This window comes from Anser anser (assembly GCF_964211835.1).
Source record: "Anser anser genome assembly, chromosome: 2".
Lineage (NCBI taxonomy): Eukaryota > Metazoa > Chordata > Aves > Anseriformes > Anatidae > Anser > Anser anser.
The window spans coordinates 80,980,596-81,008,325 of NC_139721.1; the positions used below are offsets into that span (position 1 = coordinate 80,980,596).

Here is a 27,730-nt window from a genome sequence, read left to right on the forward strand (position 1 = left end):
GCATTACTGTCCCTGGTTTCTCCTCCTCTGACAGTTTGGCCAATGAGTTCAAAAGCTACTGAAGGAAAACAGGAAGACAGGAAGATACACAGACTGTGATGATAAAAACTCTGTTTCTCTAGGAAACTAGGCTTAAAAAAAAAGTTCCTAGGCCTCTAAGTAACAGAATAAACCTTGGGAACATGACTTAAGTCTGCGCTGTGGGCTCAGGAACTAAAAGGAATGAATCCCACATGTATTGATTATTTTTAAAATGCTTGCAAGCTCCGGTTCAGTTTTATGATTATTTGGTGACTTGCTCCTGCCTGGAGCTGAAAGTTTGACATCGAGCTCCTACAAATATATGGCCTATTAGAGGTCCCTCTGGTGATCATAACATAGAAGCCAGGAGTTAGCTGCCTCTGTTATGGGTTCCCAGCACTTCTAGGGATTTGTTCCTGTGAATAATATTTCCTCTGGACCCCACCTCACCAATCTGAGCTGCACTTGAGAGGACACATCTAGAGCAATTTGCCAGAATTGACGGTTCTACATAATCTGTTTATAAAAACTGATAGAAACATGTAGATGGAAAAAAAAAAAAAAGTCCCTCAGTGCCAAATGGGTAAGTGTACCATCTCGCAGCAGAAAACAGCACAGGACTGCTTCCAGTCCTCGTGTGCCCACAGCACTGGATGATCCCCTTTATGCAGTTTTTATGAGGTACATACTGAAAAGGGCAGTGCCAAGGAACTCGCTGCCTTTTACGAATCCGAGTCCTTGTGAACAGAGGTTTATAATAATAAACCGTGCGGAGCAATCTGAAGCTGTGCTATTGCTGAGAACTTTTCAAGATTTCTTCCCTAGAGATTTAAAGACTCTTATTCTCATAACAGGTGCAGCCTGGGGGATGACAGCAGCAACACAAGAATCCTCCTGGGAGTAATTATACTTCCTTTCTCCTTTTCTTTGTCTGTTGTATCTATTTGGCAGCACTTCTGCGAGGAGCTGTGCGCATACGTAAACTTTAATCACGTTCAGCAGAGGGAGTCAGATGATAAAATCTCAGCATGCACACCGGACCCTCCAGGACCAGGAGCACGCGTTTGCGTGCCGGTGCACGAATACTCAGTTCTCTGCTGTGCATTCAACCCGGACGGGGATGTAGGGGGTGTCCCGCTCTCAGCGGGACTGCCCGAACTCTGCTGCAACAATAAAACCACAGTAGCCGCAGTGGTAATGTAATTAACAAAGTCACCGTGCTCTTCAGCACTGCCTCGCGGGTTCCGCCTAGGCTAGGGGGTTATCTTTCTCTACGTCTGTACAGTCCCTGGCCTCTTTGGTGGACATCATTTGCAGCGGTGCTGGCCGGCGATTAGTCAGATGTTTGTTTTCATTTTGTGATGAATTTTCCTTTCCTGTGACCATGGAGATCCGGTACCATGCTACTGCTTTAGAGGCATTAGCTGCCACTTGCTTTCTAAGGAGGAAAGGGGGAACTGGCCTCGGCAAGGGCAGGGACTTGGCACACCGAGGCATGCATGGAGCTGCACCTCCAAAACGTGAAGTGTCTGTTCAAAAACCATGATGTTATACAAATACGTGATGCAAATTTACCCTAAGGATCTCCTGATCTGTGAAAACACGCCCCCCCAGCAGTCCCCTGAGTTGGAAACACGTCTGCAGCCAAGCGCCCAGGCCCAAAGTGAAGCCTGTGCCCCCATGGCCGCCATTTCGCAGGGTGCGTCCTGAGCCGCTGGGCGCAGAGGGGGAACAGCAGGGAAATTTGTGCAGTCCTCCCAGCCTCCTGTGGAGAAATGAAAGCCAGCTGCACGTGCTGAAATGTTTGTGGTGTGAATACGTCGTGAGAAGTCAGAGATGCTAATGACTGATATACTTTGGGGGCAGACGTGATTGGGGGGAATTTGGCCTCCTTGACTTCCCCAGCCTTCTCTCGATTATTTGATGAGAAAGCTTTGATCCAAGAAACACAGTGGGATCTGCAAATCTGCTTTGAACATTCATTCTGAGAGTGGTAATTGAGTTTTCAATATTTATGGCAGGACCTGGAGCTGTACTAGTGAGTGCACTATCATCTCTCCCCTGTGGTAGCCTGGCTTAAGACCCAGCTCAGCCATTAGACCCTTGCAGAGGAGAGCAGGGAGAAGGGGAGGAAACCTCACGGACTTTGGTATTGTTTATTTTGCTGATTATGGAGGTTTCTCTCCTTCACAACAAACATATTCAGCGCAGAACTGTGGCACCATGCTGACCTGCAGCTCTGCTCTCGCACAATGGGCAGCTGCTTGCCCAGAACAAGGCTGGCTTTTGCAGGAGCTGGTGGTCTGCCCTCACAGTTTGTGGCTCTTTCCATCTGCCAATGCTGGCCTAGTGGGATGCTAGGAGGTACATGCACACTTTTTTTTTTTTTTTTTTCCTGCTGCTGTTGGAAATAAGTTTGTTTTGTCCACAGGCAGCAGGAGAATGAGTCCATGGTCCTGTGCTCTGTGCTCACAGGCCGTGATGCCCAGCACAAAATGTAAGCCCGGTTCCCTGCGGTGAGGCAGCTTGCTGGATGCACCTATGGCCTCAGGGCAGACCTTATTGCTCTCTACAACTACCTGAAAGGAAAGTGTGGGGAGCTGGGGGTCGGCCTCTTCTCACTGGTAACTAGAGGGAATGACCTCAAGTTGTGCCAGGGGAGGTTCGGGTTGGAAATCAGGAGACATTTCTTCTCAGAAGGAGCAGTCAGGCATTGGGACGGGTCACCCAGGGAGGTGGTGGAGTCACCGTCCCTGGGGGTGTTCAAGGAAAGGTGGGTCTTGGTGCTTAGGGATATGGTTTAGTGGGTGACACTGGTGGTAGGGGGATGGTCGGACCAGACGATCCTGGAGGTCTTTCCCAACCCCACTGATTCTGTGATTCCACGCGTCCCATCCCCAAGCCCCTCAGGAGCCGTGTCGGGGGCGGCCCAGCCGCGGGGGGGCCCCGCCGCCAGCTCGGGAGCGGGGCCGGGGGGCGGCGCTGTCGGGGCCGGCCGCGGGCAAGGTCGGTGGGGTGGGAGCGAGCCGGGCGCGGGGAGAGCCGGCGGCGGCCGGGGCTGGGCCGGGCAGGGCCGGGCCGGGCCGGGCAGGGCTGGGCGGGGTGGGCGGGGTGGGCGCGTCGCCCCCGCCGCTCCTCCCGCTGCCGCCGCTCCGCGGGGCCGGCCGGGGCGTTTCGTAACCGGCCCCGCCGCCGGCAGGACGGGGCTGGCGGCCGCCTCCCGCCGGAGACACCCGCAGCGGCTCGGCGGCAGGTAAAATGCACCGCGGTGGGGCTGAGGTACGGGGGGGGGGGGCTCAGCCTTGCGCCTCGCCCGCGGGTGGCTTGCGGGCTGCTCCGGGATTTTATCGCCTTTTTTTTTTTTTTTTTCCTCCGTTTTCCTCACGCCGGAGGATAGCGGGGCTGAGCCGCCTTGCCGCGTTTTTAGGAAAAAAAAAAAAAATAAATACGAAAATCACGCTTGGATGTTTCGGTAGGGGCGAGGCGCGGAGCCCGGTCGGCGGCAGCCCGGCAGCGCGGCGGGGCTCGGAGTTTGTAGCAGCCGGGAGGGAGATGCCGCCGCCGCCGCTGCCTCCTGGCCGGGGTCGAGCCGGGGAGATGTGCGGCTCGCGGGGGCTGCCGGCATCCCTCAGCCCGGCGCGTTGTTCCGACATGCCGGCCGCGGGGGAGCCGGCTCCCCCGAGGTGCGGGGCTGCCCGCCCGCCGTGTGCCTGCTCGGCCGGGGAGGCGGCGAGGGCGGGTGTTTGTAGTAGGGGCGTTAGAAAAGCCAACAGAGAGAACAAAGCGCACGGGCTTGTGATAAGGTCCCGCTGGCTCGGCTAGAAACACGGCAGTTCCCCTGTTCGTGTTTCCTCGCTGCAAACTCCTTTCCTCCTTCTCGCAGGTTTGGTCTGCGATTTTTGCTGTGCTCCCGTTCGGAGGTGTTTTATTTCGATGCGGGTCTGCTTAGATTTTGGGGCTGAGTGAGGCTGTCGGAAAATATCTGCAACCTTCTAACTTCTCATGCCTGTGAAGGTCTTGCTTCCAGCCTTTCTGCATCCGGGCTGAGGTCACGGGCCTTTCTGAAATGCCCACCGAGTCTGAACTAAGGCAGAACTCGTGGCATGATGATAACAGTAATTTAGAAAAAGTCCTGTGCTGAAAATGCTGTTCTTTCTATGTAACGGTGTGCGATTGCATCTGAGCTGCTTGTTAATTGCACGAAAGGTGAAATGTAAAACTAACCGTGGCCGAGGCTTATGGGGTCGGGACAATTTGGGACCGCCACTCTCTGTGTCACCGGTGTACCATCAGCACGGGGTTGTGTGGAAAATTCCCTCCGTGCACATGCTTTTGTTGGCAGTAGAGCTAAAAAGCCGAAATCTCTGGTTCAAACCTGTAACGTCTGTCGGAGGTTTTGGACAGCCTGCCAGGTATGCAAAGACAAATGAAGGAAAATGTTTGTTTTCCGCTGCTTGTCTGGGGGAGACGGGGGGAAGTTGTGAGGGGAACACCTGATGGAAGTTTTGTGCACATTGTGAAGTCTCCTTGGAACCGGTGGTGGTGATGAGATTACATCCAGATCAGAAACGCCAGCAGGACAATAGATATTATTTTGGCCTTAGTATAATGCCTTTAAATTACACGTGTAAATGCACTAACTCGGAATGAGCCGCTCGTCCAAAGATGCGCTCTGGCTTAGCAGAGCGTGCAGGGAGCTGGCAGGTAGCTGCTTCTGGGCACTTGTCTCCGTTCCCCAACTGACTCACTCGGGCCTCCAGCTGTGCCAAAATCCCAGGGTATGTTTCTCGCCTGCTTCTGTACCTGATTCTGGCTCCAGTTCAGGGCTCTCGCTTTGACCCTTTGATGAAGCGGAGCAGGATCTCCAGCAGCCACAGCCTGACGGAGGCTTCAGCATGGTTTTACCTCTAGTCATACGTGTTGTCCTGGTGAAATTGAGGGATGTGCATAAGCAAGCTTGCGTGCAAGGGTTTTAAGCCCAGGGCTGCCTACTGTAAGCTTTCCAGGGTGTGAACTGCACATCCTTTTTACTTGCATGGTGCTCAGAACAAATGCCATATTGTATTTGGGTTTGGTATGGTGGAGCTGACCTTGCTTGGGACCAATACCTACAAAGTAGGTGCTCCTCTGCTGGAGTTTTATGGAGGATTAGTTTGTGCTGGAGATTTGAGGTCCTTCTGAAAACTAGTGAAGCTTCTACTTTTAAATGCTCAAACCATCATTTCAAGCAGAATTAAGTTTTCTAAGGCAGTAAAATATTTTTCAGACCATGACCCCAATCAGTTGATGGTGCCTGGGGGATACAGGTCTGCAGGGATGCATGTGACATTGATGATCGGTTGGTGTGACTCTACCAAAGACCCAGTGATTTGTATTTTGTCCATACAATGTCCAAAGTCCATTGACTTTGGGGCCTGGCATAGGGCACTAGCCTTTTAAAAGGGTGGTCTTACACTGCCATCTGTATTTATTTGTCAGTCAGTCCTGCAGCCCTCCTAAGCATCAAGTAGCAGTTACTCAGGCAAGAAGTTCTGCTGGCGTGAGCGTGGTTGTTCAGCTGAGGAAATGGTGTGCATTTTGAGCAAAAGGTTGTGGATTTGAGGCACGAGTGCTCTTTTTTGTGTGTGTGAGGAGCATATGGGAAATGGATTTCCAAAGCCTGTGATCCTGGCATGCCTTAAATTCTCTCCTGTTCGTAGGCTTTGCCTCTATCCGGTGGGTGGGCTGGGGGCCGGACTTTCCTCCCCTTTACAGTACGCAGAGCTTCTGGAGAAATTCCACAGCTGTTTTGGGGTCTGTCCAGAGCTGCCTGCTTGCTGTGCTGGTGCTGTTTTCTCCACAAATAGGTTTGCTGCTGCTGTGCTGGGCTCTGCGAACTCGGGTCCTAGCCCTCCAGCCCTGACAAGGCATTTCGCCCCCTTCAGGTGCAAACGACCTGGCCACCCCTTCCTTCTGGCTGCGGGAATTACCCCTGCAGGGGAACCTGCGAATGGAAATGAACTCGTAATTTGCCCCTTCCTGCCCCAGAGGCAGGAAAGCTGGGAAGTTACAGGGTCTAGCTGCAGCGCGTGCTGTGCCGCTCGCACGCTTGATGGCGCAGGGCTTCGTTTCCTGGGACAGAACCAAACGGGGAAATGCTGCTCATCGAGTGGATCATAGTTTTCATCTCCCACTCCCCCATATTTTCTTTTCTTTGTGACTTAGTTTCCCCAGGAGACGAGTGCTGTCTGTCTCCTGCCCTTCCCATTTGGCCAGCTTCAGCCAGATCACACCAGAGGCTGGCAGGCTTGAAGATCATTAATTTCCCGCTTGCTGTTGCTGAGGTTAGTGGCTGGGGAGATGGGAAATATTTGAAGCAGTGCTGCCTTTGACAGGAAGGAGGTGGGTTTCAGCCTTTCCCCGTTCTGCCACGCAGTGGTCGGACACGCAGCACCTGGCCATGCCACGAAGCGTGTGGCCCCTAGGGTCGGGGTTGGCATGAAGCGACGTTGGTGGGAGCCGTGGCGGAGGATGTGAGAGTGGAGGGAGGACGTGTACTGGAGTTGTCCTGCGTGGATGTGGCTGTGCTGACACATGGGTGTCCTGGGCGGTCTGTGCTGGGGATCTGGGAAAAGCACTGCTGGAAGGAGCAGCCTGACCCTGACCCCAGGCAGTTTTCGGTATGGGTGTGCTGGGTACGTCCCGTCCAGAACCCGACTGAAGGAGCAGAAGGGCATCTGTTGAGGCAGAGGCTGTCGCAGGTGCTCTCTGCCCGCTGTGGCTGCTGGTCCTCAGGCCGTACGTCCCTGATGTCCCAGGGTGTCGAGCATAGTGGCTGCTCTGCAGAGACCTCCAGCGTCGGGCTCTGATGCTGTAAGCCTCACCTAAGAGGGCTGAGCTGAATCTCAAACGCCCTTCTCAGACAGCTCGTCTGAGCGGCCTCTGTCAAGGTGAGGCGAAGGGAGAAACTGTGTCGCTGATTCCCTGTTACGACCTGTGCAACTGGGGCTGCCGGTCCCTCTTGTGCGCTTCTCCACCGCGCACCAGCAGGTGAGGAGGCACAGCAGGCACCTGTGACAGGGGCAGAGCTTTCTCCGTTATGTTTTCAAGCAGAGTGGCTTCCCTGCCAAAAGCAAGGGAGTGCGATGCTTCCGCCACAACAGATGTTTCCACGGCGGAGCCTGGGCAGAGCGTGTGAGCTGGAGAGAGCTGGGGCGGTCAGAGCGCTGCGGGCTCTGGCTGGCTGAGCCTGTGGGACCCGGCAGCTCCACGTCCGAGGGCGGGGAAGGATGCAAGCGCAGCTCGCTTTGTTGGGAGCAGCAGCATGCAAAGGTTGTGACAGGAGCTGCCAGCGCCTGTTAGACGAAGCAGAAATACTACTTGAAAGAAAGGGAGGGGGGTGTTTACAAACAGGAGCATACAAAGACAAATAGAGTTTTATTTTTTGAAAGCGCAAAGCCTGCACAGGGAGTGTGCCATCAGACACACTGCCTCTTGCCAGCTAATATCATCTGCAAATAAAACAAGTCAGGTTGTTGCTATTGCAGCTGCTTTCCCTCATGAAGCAGGGTGAGCCAGACGCGTCCGACTCTGAGAAACGTGCTGGCAAGTTGCCTGAAGACTGAGGTGCACAGGGTAATTCACTTAAAAAAAAACAATACAACAATTATCCTCTAGGATGAGCACGTAGGACCATAATGTTTGCTTGCAGTTGTATTTTCTGTGACACACTCTTAGAAGTTGCGTGTTGGCTGCATTCACCAGCAAACACAGCCTGGAGGTGATCGGCTCCTTCCCTGACCTGCAGTTAACAGCGATAATTACCCTTAAACAAGTTTTAATGTGGGAGGTAGGAGGGATTCAGCAGCTTGGAGCTGTCAGCCGGGTTATTTGGGATCCAGGCCTTGGGAGCTTTCGTTCTGACCTTGGGCAATATGCATCAGCTGCCGTGTCCCCTGCTTTTCAAATCTGATCTGTTACGATTCATTTCCGCACAATTGATTGATAGCAGTCTTGGTTTCCTCATCTGAAGCAACCCAAAAATCTCCAAATGTTTGTGCATGAAATTGAAGTTCAAGTAAGAAATCTCCCTCTCTCCTCCCTGCTCTTTACCTCTGACAGAGGTGGAAGAAAACGAATCATTCCTAGCCATCTGCTGGAGGCATCCATCACGCTGGGAGCAGTCTGCTAGTTGTTCCACATGTTATTAATGATGAAAAGATATAAACACATGAGCTCATAATTATGTTGCATTTAAATTACTTACAAAATAATGACATTAGGAGAACAATGAGGTTACAAAATCCAGCGGACAAAGGCAAGGAAATGCCAGAACTAACGTTGCACAGCTCCCCTTCGCATCTGCATTATGATACAATCTCTAATTCTACAGTTGCGTCATTTTTTCCCTTTCACGTTTTTTCCCCTCTTTCAGTAATTACTGCATAACTCATTTTCTCTCCCCCGTTTACTTTCTGCATGTGTCTCCACACCTATTCTACACCCCACCCAAGGCTCGAACCGAGCTGTGCTGTTAATTCCTTCCCGGGGGCTTCGCAGGCGGGGAAGCTCTTGCGACATCTCAGATGCTGGCACCGTGCGCGTCTTCAGGAAGGGAGGCAAAGAGCAAATAAAGCTCAAATGAATGAAACACCTTCGATTTTTGGCTGCCTCGCAGAGATGCTCAGGGGTGATTTTGTTTTTCACTCGCCCCAGAACACCTAGCATGATGTAGCACTTCGCCAGCTGGGGGCACGAGGGCGGTTGGCCTGAGCTGTAAGTCGCAGCACTTGTGCAGGTCAGCCCTGGGTGCCCTGGGTTCGCAGAGGGTGGGGACTGCCCCGCTAGGGGTCACCTGGAGAAAAACTGCTTTTGGTGGCTTGCTGAGCGTCTTGCAAAGACTGGAGCTGAGAGAGAGGTGAGTGCTGCCCACAGGCGGTATGCCCGACTTCCTCAAACAAGGTGGTTGTCTCCGTTTCTTCCTGCCTTGCCTCACTCACTGATCTCTCTGACCCCTACTGACCAAGGCAGGGGCTGAGAGTGCCAGCTCCTTTATCACACAGCCCTATCCCTTTTTACGGCAGCAGCTGGTTTCCAGGACACAAATAGTTTGTGAGTCTGGAATTAGAGACAGCAAAATCGGTGCAGAGGTGTATGGGAGCTGGGGGGAGGTCATAGGAGCAGTCCTCGTTATGGTTCCTCTTAGCTTCGGGGTGCTCAAGTTTGCAGTCTTTGTGTTAAAAGCTAAAACATGTCGGAGTTTTAATGCACTTTTCTAACTGGAAAAAGGGGAGAGAGATTAAAAAACAGTCCTGTTATGTGAAACTGCAGTGACCCGGGTCGTCCAGAGGGCTCAGACCTTTGGGCTGCAGCATTAATTTCTAACCCCTGAGCTAACAGCCTGCGCTGCCTGGCTCTGGGTGCTGGTAGTCCCCTGAACGGGACACGCACCGTGCTGAGGGGGCTCCCTGCCCAGAGCCAGGACAGCCCCAGATCCCATCTGAGGGTGGGGTGGGCAGAGCTCTGCTGCTTCCTCGCTCATCTGGGGGGTTTCATCTTCCTTACTTCTCGCCTAGAGCTATTGCTGTGGTCATCCTCTGAGCTCAGGCAGTGGGTGAATGGCTGCTTTAGGCCAGCTCTGTAAAGTGGCTTTATTTCTAAAGAAAATGCTGCCTTCTGCTCTGTTTCTGTGTTTCTTTGTATGGGGTCTCACCTGATGCCTCCTAGCTTATTCTACAGTCAAGCCTAGGTGAATATGCTGTTTTATGGGGCTGAATATGAGACATTACATCAGTTCACAGCAAAATGAGGAAGACCGACTGGCCAATGACTTTTTGTTGTTGTTGATTTTCTGGGAGTAGGTTCCAGAGGCTGGGATTCCAGCTGAAGTGCAAGTTGGTGCAAACTCAGGCACTTCCCGGAGAAGACGTGTGTGGTCCCAGCAAGCAATTAGATGCTTTTCAGCCTGTGCTTCATTCTTCTGGCCAATTTGCAGTCAGTGTCTTCTGAGAGCTTTGATCAGAGGACAAGGAAGGTTGGTATAAGCCTCACACTGCGGTAACAGAGGAGGATGCAGAAATTCTGATTATGCTCAAATGAACGTAACAATTGGCTTTCTTTACACACTTTGAGATTTGTTTTGTTCATTAAAATAGATGAAGAAAAGTGGATGATACCAGCAAAGAAAATAACAGTTGCCAGCAGAGTCTGGTCTTGGAACAGGCCAGCCTGACCTGCAAAGAAACAAATGGGATGAGAATGGTTTTAAACCAAGACTTGTGTTCTTAGGAATTTGTGATAGTAATCATGGCCATGATAAATATGAACAATGGCAACTTAGAATGGTAAAATAATGACAGAACAGAGAGTCTTACAAAGTTTGGGATGACTCAACAGATTGTACGTCTTTACCGATTAATTGGTAAGCCAGGTACTGAAAACTTGCTTCAGCTAATTCTCCCTGCATTACCGCTGTGCGTGAACAAATCCAAGAACTAGCGTTTCAGAGCTGAACTTCATGTGTTTGGAAAAGAGAAAAGTACACAAAGGAACATGGGATTTGTTTTCCTACATGGTCTGCAGATACTTGGGAGCCATGGATGTTGTGTAAAGAGTCTGTGGGAGATAACGGGGAAGAAATGGGTTGTGTCAAAGGAGAGAGCTACACAACTTTCAGAGGGGTAAAAAAAAAAATGGTACTGTGAATCAAAAGAAGGTTGCACATCACTGACCTGGAAGGCAGCAGTGAGCTTGTGTGCCTGGGATCTGGTCTGGGTGTGGATGGGTCGTGTTGGCTTCAGGTAGGTAATCTCTGAAACAGCCTTGTTCTGGGTAATTTGTGTGTGGGTTTTGCTTCTGAGGTAAACATATTTGGGCAAATCTCCAGGCAGCGTAAGCCATGGTAGCTCCCTGGGGACAGAGGCCGTTGCTTTGCGGGGTGGCCCCATGCTGGATGAGCTTTGCCGGCTTTGCTCTCCCCCTCCAGCTCTGCCTCCCCCTCTCCTCTTCCTCGCAGCATCTGTGGTTGGTTGGATGCTGAAAGGCATGGACAGGAGTTTGAAAAAGCTGGCTCAGCAGAAGAGGTGGAGAGCCAGCTGATGCCAGTATTAATATTCTTTCAAAATTGATGGATGAGACGATTATAAAATTGCAGAGGGAAGTGAAACTTAAAAGGAATCTGTGTTTTAATTGCTGTCTGGATTTTTTTCAGCAGCCAGCTCCTAAGGTGCAGGGCAGATCGAATGTTTTTTGGGTGAGGATGTTACCGTAGACTGTACAACATATTGTTTAAAAAAAAAAAAAAAAAGCCTGTGCCAGTCTGTTTTCTTCAGTCTAGTGCTGTCTTCAGTTGCACTGCACGGTAGCTTGCCGTGTCTAGACAGTAAATCAGATCTGAAAAGCTGTCCCGATGCAGCTGGAGGAAAAAGGGATGGCACCAGTAGCTCCCTCCAGCTTCCCCCGTGGTGCTGAGGTGCCCACGCCTGCCGGAGGTACCTAGGTGGTGGACTTGCAGCTTCCCCCGCGTGCCTTACATTTCCGCTGAGAGGAGCGAGGATGCTGGAGCTGTTTGGCTTGTGGGGACGGGTGCAGTGAGTCCCCGTTTCCTCTGGGCTACATGCCAGCCATCAGCACTGACACCATCTCACCTCTCACCTGGCGCAGAGCCTTGCCCTGCTGACGAAGCCCCTGGCTCAGAGTGCTCCTGAACGGGTGGCCTGCTTTATAATGAGAGCTTTTTGCACTTCAGTTCGTAGCCTTGCTTCTCGTTTTCCTTGCTATGCCCCTTACCGCTGCTAGGGCTGTTGTCAGCGTTGGACCCCATGCTCCGTAAGTCCTGGGCTGCTGTGTGAAGGCCCTGCAAGTAGGCAGTGAAGTGTGCTTGCAGCCTCTGAGAGGCAGCGGTTGATTTTATTTGTTTGGTTGGTTTTGGTGACTTTCCCACATGGTGTTCAATAATTCTGGCAGGCTGGCTCGCATGACAGGAATGTCTTTGTGTCATACTTCGTATGGTCCTCATAGCCACTGTGGTCACACATTTTGCTCTAAGCAGCAGCGGTGTATTTAGGTGGTCTGAAAAGAAGCGAGGGAGGCTGTGATGCCAGAGAAACAACAATCACAGTTTTAGGCACGATGGATGTGGCTGAGCTGGAGGCACTAGACAGCTAACTACTGATGAATGCCAGCGTGAAAACACAGCCCAGATGTTTGTGTGCTGTGTGAGACTTTCTCATGGACAGGAGGTTTGCTGGAGTGTGTTTCATCTAGAATTGGGCCAAAACGTTCTCCATACAATTCTGATTTTCTTCAGGCTTTAACAAAAGCACGGTTTTCTTGGTAGTAGTTTTCCCTAGCCCTTCTTTCCTCTGGGATTGAAGACTGCAGAATTTCCTAAACCCCAAAGCAATTTGCCCTAATTGCACTTATTTTGAAAAGTACCTGCGTAGGTGAGTTAGTTAAGAGAAGGAAGCATCAGCCTTTTTTTCTTATCTCCTCCTGCTTTCTTCCAAGTCAAAAGCTGGGAGAAGGAGGCACCTTTCAAGAAGCTCCTGACCAGGAGTGGACTCAAGCCTCAATTCAGTTCAAGCCTCAGCCTTGCCAAGTCACGGCATCTTCATCAGACCTCCCATCTGCTGCAGGTGGAGTTGTGTAAGAGGTTTGCTCAGGTGCTTGGAGGGCCGTTTGTAAAAGTGAGTAATTTGAGGCGGAAGCAGTCTTCTGTCTGAGTGCTGTAGCAAGCTGGTTTTGAAACTCCGTGCCCTCTGCCTCTCTTGGGAGGATGTCCTGAGTCCGCTTGAGCTGTGGCGAGCTCCCCCCTTTTTCCCTGCTTATCAGAGTTCCTCTGCCTGCGTTTCCTGCCCTCGTGCAGGTTGGTAGTTCAATGGCTTCAAGCTAAAATTAGGGAGAGGAGCACACCGAAGAGCATTCGGTTCTCAAGGCTGGCGTGGGCGCCAAAGTGTCGTGTGGATGTGGCCGTGCTCACACATGTCACACGTGTGCTCACACAGGTGCGGGGGCTTCACGCTCAGCACGTGGTGAGCCCTGAAGGTGACAGCAGACCGCTGCAGCCTTCCGGCATCCCAGAGGGCTGCAATCTCTGTGGTGGTTACTCTGCGAACGCTCCTCCAGAAGCGTGCTGTGTACACGTGCGCAGGCATTATGATTTTGCGGTGTGCTCGCGCGCGGTGGCTGTAATTCAGGCACAGCTGGCAGTGCTGGTAGGGGGATTTCTGCCATACAAACACACACTGCTTGGAAAGTAAAAACTTGCTGATAGGGGCATTCGACGTCCAGCAACTCTCCCTTCGGCTGAGCGGGCAGCTGCTGGTGGTGGAGCTGTGCTGGCAAGAGCTCACGGCAGCAGGACAGCGGTGCTGAGCCGTTCCTGTTGCCATTCAGAATAAATTCCTCAAGACTTTTCTTCCTTGCGATGCTTTACATATATAAATATTTAGAAATAAGCCTGAGTTGTGCTATTCTGCAAATGCCTGGGAGCCTGTTTTTCTCTGTTCCTCTATGGCAGATCTATTAACATCTGACTGCAGCTACAGGTTGCTTGTCCAGGTGGTGTTTGCCTTTGCTTTTGGGGCATCAGGGCCTGCTCGGTATTTTTGATCTGATTCTGAAAGGATTTTCATTTGTTGGTGCACTGCTCCATCTGCCAGTTTCCCCATAAATGTTGTGAGTATTGGCGATACGGACCTGGTGCCAAGGGTGAGGGGCTAGCACAGATTTCAGTGGCGTGTGTGAGGTGTCCTGTTATTTTGGAAGCCCTTGGTGACCCCCGCTAACAGGACAGTAGTTAGGTTTCACAGACAAATGCCTTTCTCATCGTGTGGCTTCAAAGCCCTGTAAGAGAGGGTCGGACCGTGGCGTGTGTCCCATTTTGCAGGTCAGTATAGCACGGGGGGGAAGCGTTTGGTCGTACCATATGCTGCAGATTTGGGGAGCACTGGGATGGCCCCAGGCTGCTCTCACCTCGCGCTGTCCTCCATATCCAGCCCTCCCTTGCCCGGCTGGGGACAGACGGGCTCGTGAGCTGCGCTGGTGGCTGGGGGACAGATGGCCTGGGCTCAAGTACGAGGCTGTGCTGGGCAGAGCAGCCTCTGGGACTTCTGCACGCAGGGCTGTGCGATCTGAGGGCACGTTGTTTAAGCCCGAGAGATGCTTGATGAGAGGCCAAGATGGTTATTTGCATTAGTGATGAGATGATTAGTAGATGGCGTTCGTGGTTCTCATTAGAGACCTGTGGAAGATTGGGATCAAGCAGAAGGGATTTTTTCGCGTGTGTGTAATTAATTCATAAGACCTGCTGCTCAAGCCTCCGTTAATACTCTCATTTATTGTCTTCCAAACTGGCAGCGAAGCTGGAAAATGCTGATTGTATTGTGCGCTGTCAAGTGGAAACAAAGGCAGACGTTGCACAGGGGCAGCTTCGCTTCCCACGGCGGCTCGGACGCTCCTGAATGCTGGTGTCACTGCTGATCAGCAAAGTACTGCAGAGCCAGTGCAGGAAAAGTGCAGAGGGATCTCATTCTCATATCCTCTGAACATCTATTCAGAACTGATGATTAGCTGCCTTTGTATAGAAACATCTTCATTTTTACAGGTGAAATCAAAGGGCTAAGCCCTGTGGTCCAAAGCTGTTTATTCTCAGCCTTTGTCACGTGTTCAGCTGACTGAATTACTTCAAATGTAAAACGGCCTTTTCCAAACCAGAAAGCTTGCACAAAAATGTATTTCGCCCAGTCTTTCATTTAAAAGCAAAATGTGAAAAGACAACTCTCATCTGCTCCCTTCTCTCGCACTCTTCTGTTTCTCTTAGTGGCAAAATGAGAAAAGTAAAAAGGTTGAAGAAAAAGCTTTGTGTGTATGTACAGAGGATGAACTAAAATAAATTAATATTTTTGACTTACCAAAAAAAAAAAGCCAGTGAAAATCAGTGGTTTATGAAAAATTACTGTTATGAAAAAATTGTTTTAGTAGCAACTTGCAGAGCCTTGCAAGCTCTGAAGTCACCGGTGTGATGTGCTACATGCTCTTGAGATGCAGTAGCTTCTCCCTTGCACAAATCAAATCAAGCAGGGTAACATGCAGATCCACTTTGTTTCAGCATATGCCGTGGAGAGGATGCTGAGAAACACATGCAAGCATCTTAGGTGAGTGAAACTATCTTCAAATGCTTCAGTAATGTCAAATGTGACCGAAATAGTGAGCTTCTGTATTAAATAAATGCATGTCTTCCAAGGGAAAAAACCCTTAACAGTACTTACAAAAGCTCAAAAGCTGTCGGGAGATTGTGGGTTAAGTAAGTGTCTCTACGACCACATTATCATTTTATTTTCCGTTCTTGGCACTGATGTGCAGGCTAGAAGAAAAAAAGGTGGGAGGAGGTTGGGGAGAGAAGGGAACAGTTGCTTTGTTTGGGTTTTTGTTTGTTTTACTTCTTTAGTGCATCCATCTTTACATCTGGTTCCTGGCAGTGTTTTATGACCTCCTCTGAGCAGGAGACTGCTGATGAAAGTGATCCAAAACAGCGAATCCCATCGGTGCTCTCTGTTCAGAGCCTCACGAGCAGGCAGAAACCTACTTCCAGTACTGGCCTTATTAAAATACGTTTTTGAAGTTATTGAGGATCAGCTTCATCTGAAAAGAGTACTGTAAATTGGTGGTAGTGCACCTGGGAAATGTGTCAGGATGTATGTGTTCAGGCTCTCTGGAGCTTGAGGAAATATTCTTGAAGTGAGATCTGGGAGTCATCTAGGCATTAGCTGAGGAAGAAAACAGTGTAAGCCACTTGAGGACTGAAAAGAATGAACCGAATAAAATACAAGTTGCAGTTCTATAGTGCCATATAGTAAAAAGAAACTGCTAAACATGTTTCCTTGGTAAGCAAACAAATGTTTGAACTGTATTGTATTACTTTTTCAGCTCCTGTTCTGAGATTGCTGGCACCTTCTGCAACCAGCAAGCTAAAATAAAGCTTTGTAGGAGTAGCAATTTCGGGAGATTGCTTGGAATCTCAAACTGCTTATTTAGGTTTCTTTGATTTATCGGGTGATGTATTTGGTACCTGGTAGTTTGTTTCAGGAGTACATAATGTAAATAAATTTGATTAGCGCCTACGCTTTCCATCAGTCTTTTGGCTGCACTTTCTAGCTTGTTAAAGCACAGAACTCCAGGTATTGGCAAAATCTCTTCCCGTGAAAAGCTGGTGCAAAATAATTGATTTGTAGCAGAGGGAGAGGCCGGCGGGTGTGCTGCACTGCCCAAGTCCGTGTGCCACTGTGAGGATGCACGCATGTGATCGAGCCTTCCCCGCATCGTGGCTCAAACCCCTATTTCAGTGAGCCTCAGCTGCAGCTGTATGGCCCGCTGACAGATCTCACAGCAGCAGCAGAAGGCAAACGTAGCATCAGCCTGCCCTTATTGGTGAGGAGAAGGTGCTCGGCCTCTGGGAGGCACCTGCACTTGTCTGGCAACCCCTGCGCTCCCCAGGAAGGCTGCTGCAAGTCAGGAGAGAGCCAAGAGAAGCAGGGTCTTGCAGCCCACGTATCGTTGGCTTCCTAAGTCTTGAGAGTGCAGTGGATGTTTGGAAGCAATGAAAATAGATGACCATGTGGCCAGTACAAGAAATGATTAACTCCACTGCATTTATTTTTATAGCAAAATTGCATTTTCACATCTCCACGAGGGATACTTTATCAGGATACGAACCCAGCAAAGCATTTGTTTTTGTGGACATGGCAATTTTGGCACAGATGTGATGAAATTAGCTAATCTCTCGATGAAAACACAGTGAGCTGGTAAAGCTGCAATTTTGCAAGTTTGACTGCATCCTCTCTGAGGAAATTTGGCGATGCGGCTGTGGTGGTCTGAGGTCGTATTCACGCTTCAGATTGATGGGATAAGGTACGTTGAATGGGCATAGATTTAGCAAAATTAAGTCATGGTGATTTTAGAGCAAAGCATGGGATTAATAACCAAGAAGACTGAGCATTATTTGATGGAAATTTGATTTCACTTTTTAGTGACTCAGGAAAGTGAGCATTTAAGATCTGAGTCATGCTTTTTAACGGTGTTTTAACAGGACTTTCAAAGTTGTGGGTACACTTCATTGCGTTCAAATTAAAATGCATGTAAAAGCTTGTGAGTACCAAATGTTTGCGCTTGTGAATTGGACAGTTCGTTGCTTGGCCCACCTGCATTTTGTGTGTGCATGCGAAATAATCTGCATTAGCAGTAGAGCATTCTGAGTGCGCATAGATTATGTTACAGCTAATCTGTGTTCAGGCAAAGCAACTGGGAAAAGCAACTGTAGGAGGCCACTTAGGTAAGGCTGGATACTTGCTGGAGGCCATCAGGTTGTGTCTTGCTTTAAAATCAGAATGGGGATGACAACACAAGAGTGAAGAGGTTGGGGGTTACCTGGTTGTTGCAGCTAGACCCAGTCTATTCGGTCAAGGCAGTGCACTGTTTTGATAGAGAATCACACAGGGCTCTGTTTCAACTGGTTTCCACAATGACTCAGTGTAAGAACTGGCAATGAGGTCATGCGGATTTTTTTTTTAAGGACCTGTTGTACTAATTAGGTTATGTTATGTGGCTTAGTATTAGTTAAGCATGCCCAGGGTTACTGGTAGGAGTTCAACCTTTAATTTTCTGCTGGAAGCGACTTCCCTTCAACATTCAGAGATGTACAGCAGTTGTCATAAAGACTGTAACATATTAATCCCCAAAGCACTGTTTGAATTGTGAAGGAAAGGGGGGGAAGGAAACTGCAGAAAGTGGTAGGGGAATTATTGCATTGAGCAATTGCAGGGCTTAACACCAAGTGTCACAGAGAGAAGATGTGTCAATGTTTAGCAAATACTTGTATTGAGTCTGTTCATCTGCACGTAATATGTATATATAAATTAGTGGCAGCTGTGATTACGTGTAATGGCTCATTATGTAATTGTTTGAACAGGGCAACAAAGGAGGTAAGGCTTCCAGACTACTTCTTTTGCTCATAACAAACATCAAGTCCTCTCTCTCCACCTCCAGGCACTCCACACTTTGCTCACACCTTATCTACGTTTGCCCTTGCTTCCTGCTTGTTCCCTGTCCCCATCCACTGCATTTCCTCTTGTTCCTGCCCTGGCCTCCAGCTCCTGTAGGGAGTTCAGTGTTTTTTTCTTTTGCTACTTTCTGAATCCTATCTGCACCCTCCCTAATCTACAGCAACACAGTCCTTCCCTATCACATGTAAATCAGGCAGATTTTTAGCTTTGCCTAAATTTTTGTAGCAGATGTAAGTTAGAAAAGAACGTGTTTTTTTTTCTTTTCTTTCTTTTTAAACATCCTTGTCCAGTGTTAGTTCCCAGATACTGTAAAGGATGGGTGGAGACCTTAAAAACAGAGTAATGCTACAAGGAAACTCTCAGTGCAAACCTTGCTATGGCTGAAAAAAATCTTCATCTCTCGACTTGTAATTCTAGGGGTGTAATTTTACCAGGGTTCAGACTCCAAGTTTTATTTCCTAGAAAGTCTGTGGCTGCTAAGAAAGGCCTTCATCTCTCATGTGCTTTTGGCTGTTTGGAGTCCAGAGGCAAAATTCAAGTCCTGGAGTGTGAGGCCGTGTGCCTGTGGGAGGGCTAGGCCATGGCTCAGCCTGACCCAGGTCTTTGTACCACCAGATGTGTGGCAGGATGATCATCTCGGGCAGTGCATGGAGCTGGGTGTTTCGTCTGTTTTTTTTGCTGATCATCAGAGGATGGAGGACTCCCTGACTGGGCACAAAGTCTGTTTGTTGAATTAATGTAACCAGTAAGAAGAGTTTGAACCGATGTGCTGCATGCGTTATCCTTGAAGATGCGTTGGATTCCTCAGGACCAGTTTTGCTCTGACTTGGTGATGGTCGTGTGCTAGCAGAGGTTTGGCGGTGGTATCTGTAACTCCATCTGTCCCCGCACAGCATTCAGCCTGGCATTCACCCTCCAGTGCAGGACTGGCATGTTTTCCTGATTGGTTTTTAATCCAGAAAGAGCACCCCCGTCATCACTGAGCCGCTGGGTAGGTATGGCGTGGGTACGGCTCTTTCCCTTTGAGGCAGTGCCTGGTGTGGGAACAGCCAGAGCTAAACTCACAGTGCCTGAATGCCAGCATAGATAGCTTGTTATTCTTTGGGACTCTTCAGTCTTCCCAGTCCAGGCAAACACAGTTTCTTTCCCTTTCTCCAAAGGCTGTTGCTACTCGTTGCTTTTCTTTTTTTTTTTTTTTATTTTTTATTTTCCCCAGGTCTAACGACTCTCGGTGGCACCTCCAATAATGTTTCATTGCCAAGCAAAAGGAGAAAAGCACTTTGTCAGCAGCCTACTTCAGGCAGAGAAATTCATATCTGTGAGAAGCATATGTACAGAACAGCAATTACTCAGATCATCAATATTTATACAGCAGATAATAGTCATCATGGACAAGATGAATGTTGTCACAACAGCAGTAGTTGCTGGGGGGGGGAACATAATTGTTAGGTTTCTTTAACCAGGATAATTATTTAACTTTCAACTGACTCGTGAAAATAGCTTTGAGTCTGGATCAAATGCTCGGTGGAACTTCACCTCCTTCTAGAAATGGAAATGCCCCTCCTGTCTACCCTTGTGTCACACAGGGAGCGCCCTCTGGGAAGCTGGCCTTTACGTGCAGCTTCTGCTGAAGGCAATGCTGGTGCCAGTAGCTGAACAAGGACTAATGAAACAAGCAAACCAAAACCACATAAGTCTGCAGCTTATTTCGAAAAAGTTTTCGTTATGTCCGCTGCGGACAGACACGTGTTTGTGGACGAGGCGGACGCAGCTGCGCACACTGCGTTTAAAAGCTGTCCTTAGGGCGGGCCCGCTACCAGGCCTACCAGCAGCTGTGGCAGCCTTTCCCTTCCCGTCCCATCGCCATGCCAGGCCTGGAGGCCAGGTGAGTCCCCATCCCAGCTCCTCTCGCCGCCAGGCAGAGGGAAGGCCGAGCTGGTGCCTTTACTGTTTGCATGGCAGATGCAGCTCCTGATGGCCACAGACAGAGTGTCTCGTGCCACCCACCCTCCTTGGCCTCCCTGTGGTGGCATGGCTGTTTGGAAGAGTCGTATCCACTGGTGGGAGGATCTGCTAGGTTGCCCCGCTTTCAAAATCATTAAGTCAAAAACTCTCATGTGTGCATCGTTCGCTGCAGATGATTTACGTGCTGAGTTTTTTCTTCTGCTTTTGAAATACAAAAAGCATTTCAAGCATTTGAACCCCCTAGACTTCTTTCAGCTGACTGGGAACAGCAGACAGTAGGGTGCAGTACTTGGTGTTCCAAGTGAAGCTCTGTTGGGCTGGTTGTCATTTGTAACACGAATCACATGGCTTCAAGTTTTTGAAACACCACAGAATCACACAACGGCTGAGGCTGGAAGGGACCTCTGGAGATCACCTAGTCCAACCCCCCTGTTGAGCAGGATCACCTACAGCACATTGCGCAGGATGGCATCCAGGCGGGTTTTGAATATCTCCAGAGGAGACTCCACAGCCTCTCTGGGTGACCTGTGTCAGTGCTCTGTCACCCTCACAGTAAAGAAGTGCCCTCTCATATTCAGCTGGAACCTCCTGTGCTTCGGTTTGTGCCCATTGCCTCTCGTCCTGTCACTGGGCACAACTGAAAAGAGACTGGCTCCATCCTCTTGACACCCTCCCCTCAGATATTTATACACCTTGATGAGGTCTCCCCTCAGTCTTCTCTTTTCCAGGCTAAACAGGCCCAGCTCTCTGTCTGTCCTCGTGCGACAGGTGCTCCAGTCCTCTCATCATCCTAGTAGCCCTCCTCTGGTCTCGCTCCGTGTCTCTCTTGTACTGGGGAGCCCAGAACTGGACACAGTACTCCAGGTGTAGCCTCACCAGGGCTAAGTAGAGGGGGAGGATCACCTCCCTTGACGTGCTGGCAACGCTCTTCCAAATGCACCCCAGGATCCCACTGGCCTTTTTGGCCACAAGGGCCCATTGCTGACTCATAGTCAGCTTGCTGTCCATCGGGACTCCCAGGTTCCACAGAGCTGCTCTTCAGCAGGTCAGCCCCCAGCCCGCACTGGTGCTTGGGGTAACTCCAGAGTAACCTGAGAACATTCTCAGCAGAGCAGATCCCCCAAAGACCTGACATCCTGCAGCATCAAACTTCCAGGCACCTTCGCCTATGGGAGGCAGATAACGAGGCTCCTGGTGCAATGCCAGGAGAAAAGGAGCCCCAAGAGTTGCATTTACAAAAGCCAGGACCCCAAATGGGGAACCATGTAAGTTGGCTTCAACAAGGGAGAATCAAGAGGAGCTCTTTTAAGTCTGCAGCCCTCTTTCTGTTGCAGGGAAAGATGCTGAACAGGTCTTTTTCATTCTTTTCCGGAGTTAGGTACCTTCTCAGGTGCAAGCAATAGAAGAGAGGGCAGTTGCTCTCTGGGTATGGTCTGGTGCTCACCCACAGGAAGGTAGGGCTGTGCTCCTACCTCTGGCAGCATTTGGTCATGGTTCTTTTTCTCTGTAGGTAAAGGCATTAGGCTGCCTGGATTCCAGCTCTTCTCCAAATGAATTTTTAATATAAAATAATTAAACATTCATTGGAACAGGGACAGGAACCCAGATCTCTCTCTTCCCCTCATACTCACTTTTCCTTTTTGACCTGAATATTGAATTATGCACTTCAAAGTAGAATGGGTTCAGCAGGAGGCATTGGCAGAGCTCTGCTGAGCTGCTGAAATTGCCGGTACTTAACATTCATCTGGGAGAAGAGTATTATTATTTGGTCAGACTCATCCTTAGTGAATGAAAGTTTCTTTCTGTGATGAGTATACCCAGGTTCTTGTGTGGGTTCGCTGAATCTGCCTGTGGCATGTGGCTTGGGGAAGTCCTGGCTCTGTTGCATGAAGATTAACTTGGACTGGATAAATATTTGACGCTAAATTTAGGCCAGCTTAGATTTTCCTGGTGCAGGTAAAGCAGACATCCAGTAATGGCAGTATTAATACTTCAGATGCTGTTTCCCAGTGTATGACTCTTATTTGAATGCTTGCTGAATTACAGATCGCAGACCCAATATTGTAGCTCTGTGTCTTTAAGCTTTTTCTTTAGTGCCCCCTATTTATTTTTTTTTAACCGATGGTGGTGTAATCTTTGTATAGAATTTAAGCTTGCAAGCAACAGGGTTTCTTAATTACCTTCCCTACATCGCTTTGAGGCAGTCACTGCATGAAGAAATCATTGCTGTTAAGATTGTTGCATGGATTGTCAGAAAGGTGTTGATCCAAATGTATTTTTTGTTTGTATTTTTTGTTGTTGTTTTGTCTGAGGTTCTGCCTTGGGTAAGGCAAGTACTGGCCACCTCTCTTGGAGATAGTGCTGCAGTTTATAAAACAGTCCCTTAAGTGGGTGAGCCAGTCCTGTATCAGCCCCATGCTCGTCACTGATTGCTTCAGTTGTACTGAAGCTCAGAATAGTTTCTTTTTTTTTTTCCTTTTTTTTTTTTTTCCCAGAGTGAGGAGAAGAATAATGGACTATTGAAGAGAGCAGGTAGTCGGCACTACTGATGCTTCAGATTATTGAACTGTGTTGAAATAATGAGGTTTCTCATCAGGCTAGGTTGCCGGTACCTAATTCTCTGAACCTTTCTTTCATTGTATTAAGTTGCATTGGGATTTGGAGATGATGAAAGGGACCACTTCCCTGTGTTTAATGAGGAGCTGCGTTTTGGCCTTCTTGTGTCCTTGCTAAGCTGTGACCCATTTGTATTCTAACTCCAGGATCAGATTTTATCGGTGGAAGGAAATGGGGTGCTTGCAGCATCCAAAAGCCAAGATCCCCTCTAATTTTGTTTCACTTCACTGTCAGGCACTGGGGCAGCTCTCAGGCTGGTGCAACCTAGCTAAAGCCTTTAGGCGTTTTGGTGAACAGGGGTTTAAAGATCTCTTCCTGTGTAGAAGCATTCTTTTAATTTAAAAATGGTAAGAGTTGTATGACAAAAGGTAGAGTTAAGGATGTGGTGGTATGTAGCCTCAAGGATGTTCCTGGAGCAGGAAAACCCATCCTCCTTAGCTTCTGACCAGCAAAAGGGTGAAGCTCTTTGCCTCTTCCGTTAGTTTTACTACTAGTTTGAAGATTTCATCCTGTGTTGCTTTCTGGAAATCTTTACTGCATCCAAATTTTGTCCAAAAGTTCATTGGTTTATTTTATGGAGAGGGGAAAAAAACAAATCTTGAACTGAAAAATCAGACGGAACACTTAGGTTTAGGAATGCTAGCACCATCTCCCACTAATTGGCATGCTTTGTTTTCCCATTCTTCCCTCTGGGCTTGACTTTGTGGCTGACTTCCATCTCTTCTGTTTACACTGAGTTGCCCATTGTGGTTGTGGCAGGTACAATCTAGCTAGGAAATCCACTCTGTGTTGGTGAATGGGGCCGTGGGTCATCCCGTGGGTCATCCCGTATGTAAAGACCTTGAGTTGTTACGGGCAGTGTTTCACAGATCTAAAAATGGGTCGCCAAATTTCCATTGTTTAGTGAAAAGGCAGCGCGTCCCTTTGTACAGGTAACATAGCTATTCATTTCACTTCCTTCAGAAGGCATTCATTTGAAAATCTACATTTCCACTGAAACTCACTTGACTGATCTTGCTTTAAATCAGAATCTTGTCATAATTTTCAAGAGTACAGTACCATTTTTAGGGGCTTGCCTTGCAATAATAAATGTGATACTAGGATATAGGAATTTCATTTAAGGTCAGCGTAGAGCAAGTAGTGATTTGATTTGCCTGAAGAGGCTCCTCTTGCTGGTCTGGCGTAAATGTTTCTGTGTGCGGAATTGAATGAGACTGGCAGAGGGAATGGGCATAAAATATACTTCAGGCTTGAGATTTTGCTTTTAACAAGGTAGATTACCTAGCCAAATAGAAATCAACAGAAATATCAGGATTGCATCAGTTGCAGCCAACTGATTAAATAGTCGGTCTATTTAATCAGAGTAGGCAGTGTGGCAGTATATGAAGTTTCAGCATCTCTAGAAGATAAAAGCTGGTCAGTAATAGCCAATTGGTAAGAAATTAGTGAAGTAGCGTTGTTCCCAAATTTGCCTTTAGTAAGCAGCCAGCTGTTTTTACAAGGACACTTACTACTGTTATGGCTGGCCTATTAGAAACTCCCCTTCAGAAAGATGACCCTCTAGCAAGACTTCAAGTGTACAGAAACTCAGTCTTTTCATTCTCGCAATTTCACAGTGACTTCTGTCTTTCAGCTTACAACCTCTTGGAAGCTGCCACTCTCTCTGTCTGTGCGACTTCCACAGAAAACACAAGTAATAGTATTTAAAGGGAATTTTAAAATAGATAAGGAAATCTAGGGCATGTCAGGATGATTTTGAGGTGGTCTTAAAAATTCCAGTGGTTGCCTCTTTCAAAAGCTTTTGCTGAATGTTTTGAGATTTAGCCCCCCTGTTCTTTATCTAAAGGTTGGGCAGTGAGACTTTCTTCTCAGACAGAGCCAGTCACATGCATTGCATTTGCTGCAAGTGGGACTGCTTCTGGGATGACCTGTCCTCCAGTGGAAGGGTCTGTGGAAAAGGCTAGCCTTGAACATATCTGTCCGTGAGAACAATTACTGTGAAAGCGGTTTTGCCCAGTGCAGTGCAACTGGTTCATTTGTAGGGGTCACTGGCACAAAGAAATGCTGCCAGGCCTGCATCCAGGCTGTTTTGCAGCTTGAAAGAAAGGAGGCTTCAAAGAAATTGTTAATTTCTGCAAAGTCAACGTGATTACTTGTCATATATAAAGTTGTTATTTTCATATATAAAATAAATGAGTTCATGGTATCATACTGGTGTTCCTGAACATGCTTGCAAAGGGGTAAAGTAAGCCATTGAAAAGCCTTTTATATAAGGAAATGTGCATTTTAAGAGGAAATTATGCCTGTATTCAGAAACAGGTTAGGGAGAAATCCTCAAAGTGAGTTCCACTTTGGAGTCCTGATTTATAGTCTGTATCATCTCACTTCTGATGCAGCCACGTGCTTGGCGCAAGGAGTGAGATAGAGCGCTGGTTATGGTCTCATCTTGATAATGAGGAGTTATTTAAAGAAAGGTTACGTTTTTGTGATACTGCTTTCTTCCTTATTGTTGTTTGGAGCCAGCATGACCCAAAAATGAGTGGTTGGTGAAGGGCAATGGAAATAAGTCCCCACAACTACAGGAACTTTACTCTTGTAGCCCTTCTAGCTCATATAAGAGAAATCTTTAAGACAAAGCGAACAAAATGACTCCTTCATGTTTTGGGGAAAATGATTCTTTTTTTTTCCAATGCTTGCGTTACTTTCCTCTGCTATCCTCTCCTCTCCTATGCTGGCTGAAACTCACTCTGTGGTCAGCCCGTTGGAGAATTTCTTATCTTTTTATGTTAATGGGTGGTTATGAAACAAGGACAAAAAAATTAAAGATCATGCACTGGCAATTTAATGAAGCGATAAGAATCTACAACTTTGTCCTTTAATAAGTTTACAGAACTGTTGCTTTTCCAAATGAAGAGAGACACAGAGGTGGCCGTAACCTATACATGCGCAATTTTAAATCAGAATATCATGCTGAGTTGGAATTCTGAAGGTCTCAGTTTCTGGCACCGGTGCTCACTTCCTTTGTGTGATTTTAAACAATATACAACAGCATTTTTTTCCTTCAGTGAGGGCCTGTGCATTTTGGTGACCTTTACTGCATTCTTTAGAGGGGTTATGCAATCAGACATAGGGGAATGAAAAAATGTAATTTTTTTTTAAAAAAAAAAAGGTCTTCAGCTTAGGCCCTATTCTTATAGTTGTACTACTCACAGTTAGGCACCTGTGTTTTGCACCTGCACTCTTATTTTGGGGAGCCTGAAAGTCTACTTGCAAAATCTGTGCTTATTTGTGAAAATCAAGCTAAAAAAAGAATATATGTGGATAGGATGATAAACTTTAAAGCAAGACACTTTCTTTCTAATATTCTGTCCCTCCTTGATTCCCTAACTCCTTTAAATACGTGATATTTTCTTCTAAATTTAAATTCAGAACTTTCAAAGGGATTGACTGTTTTCATCTCCATTGACTAGTAAGCACGAGGGAATTTCGTGTGCCTTTCTGAACCAGCTTACCAGCACTTGCCTACACTTTGCTGCTCGGGAACATGAAAGCTCCCAAGAGTCCCCATTAACTGTAGTCTCCTCTATCAAGAGAGGCCACTCATTAGAGAAGGCAGCGTGCTGTACCGAGTAGAGGGGAGAGCAGCAAAGCCTGGGCACCCCTTCGTTCTGCTTCCCGATCGGTGGGTGGAACGTGGAGCAGAAGTTGCATCTGCTCGGGGAGAGCCATGGAAACAGGAGAGCCAAGTAAGTTCTTACAGCAACAACTGCACCGCTTGCTAACTTGGAAATATTTCTGATGTCTCATGATAATCACCAGACAGTTACACGCTTCATTGCTGCTTAGTGTTTAAAATTGGTATGGGTTACAGTTATGCTTCATGACTTGCTTTTCCACATATGAATATTTTATGAACCAAATCCACATCGGGATGGCTGCTAGGAAGGCAGAGTAAGCAAGAACAGTTGTCCCATTCCTCTTTCCGTGCCATCAGCCCATTGTTTTGTACTAAGAGACACTTGCTTGAAAAACACATAACAAGCAAACTTTTGTGCAGTGTGTGCGAGGCACAGACCTTGAGCTTCTTTGGCTGGGTAATGTTAGCGACCAACAAGAAAAAAGGTATGGCTTATTGCTTGCTTATGGGCAATTGGTTTGGAATTTTAGATGTAAACAATGTCCAAAACCATAATGAATATCAAGTGGTGTTGATGGTGGAGCCTCATCTGCAAGAAGTACACGTTCCTTGTCCTGGATTTGTCTGGTTTGTGCATTGCTCATACCCACAGAGACGACCCTAAACTTTTCCCAGTTTTGTGTCTATTTATATCTGTGGTCAGTTCGTGGGGGAAAATGCCAGTGATCCACTGACATATACAGGAGAGGAAGGGTAGTTACTGTCTGAGAGATCTTTCCTGCTATTTCCACGTGAGCAGAAGGATCTCATGGTACGAGTTTGCCTTTAAGGAGAGTTTAAGCAGTAACTCATTTTTACATGAGGGCTAGACATTTTCAGTATTTGTATAGTTTTTAGGTAGTTCATAAGGACTTGTGATAAAAATGCAGTCTTTTTTTTTCCACCCAGTTGTATGACCTTTAATGTTTTACACTAAAATTTCCAGGGGAGGGTGGTGTAGAAATTGCATCTTTGTCAACTGCGTTGATTCTTTATGTTTCTAAAAAAACAACTGCAATGCTTGATACCTTGAGATGGGCAAAACAAGTGGCTTCCAATCTGTCTTTAAAATTTCATTTTCTAAGAGAACAGCACAATCTTCTTAGGTTTAAGGGCACCTCCTCCCATCTCCCCCAGGTTGCATGGTGTTTTCTCAGTGGCCTTTTGCAGACAGAGGGACGAGGAGGTTTCCAAACAGGAGCACAGCGAAGCGATTGCTCGTAAAGCCAGGTGAGTGTTGCAAAGACTGGGTGAGCCACAGCTCTTTGAGCTGGATTTATTTCTCCTAGCTGATGAGGCTACCAGGCGGGGGCTTTCCTGCCAGTCAGCGTTTAATTGGAAGAAGTGTCAGCTTGACTGAATCTGCTGCGGGAGGTGAGGCAGAAGGCTCAGAGGAGGGTGGGAAGCGTCAACG

General features: G+C 48.1%; 1 long non-coding RNA gene across 1 annotated transcript; it reads left to right on the forward strand.

The window, feature by feature from the left end:
• The first annotated feature begins 4,439 nt into the window (after positions 1-4,439).
• Positions 4,440-27,444, forward strand: LOC310893949. The gene is made up of 3 exons (XR_014579425.1): positions 4,440-10,033; positions 15,110-15,155; positions 15,449-27,444. It is a non-coding gene; the product is annotated as an uncharacterized lncRNA (long non-coding RNA).
• Positions 27,445-27,730: the final 286 nt, after the last annotated feature.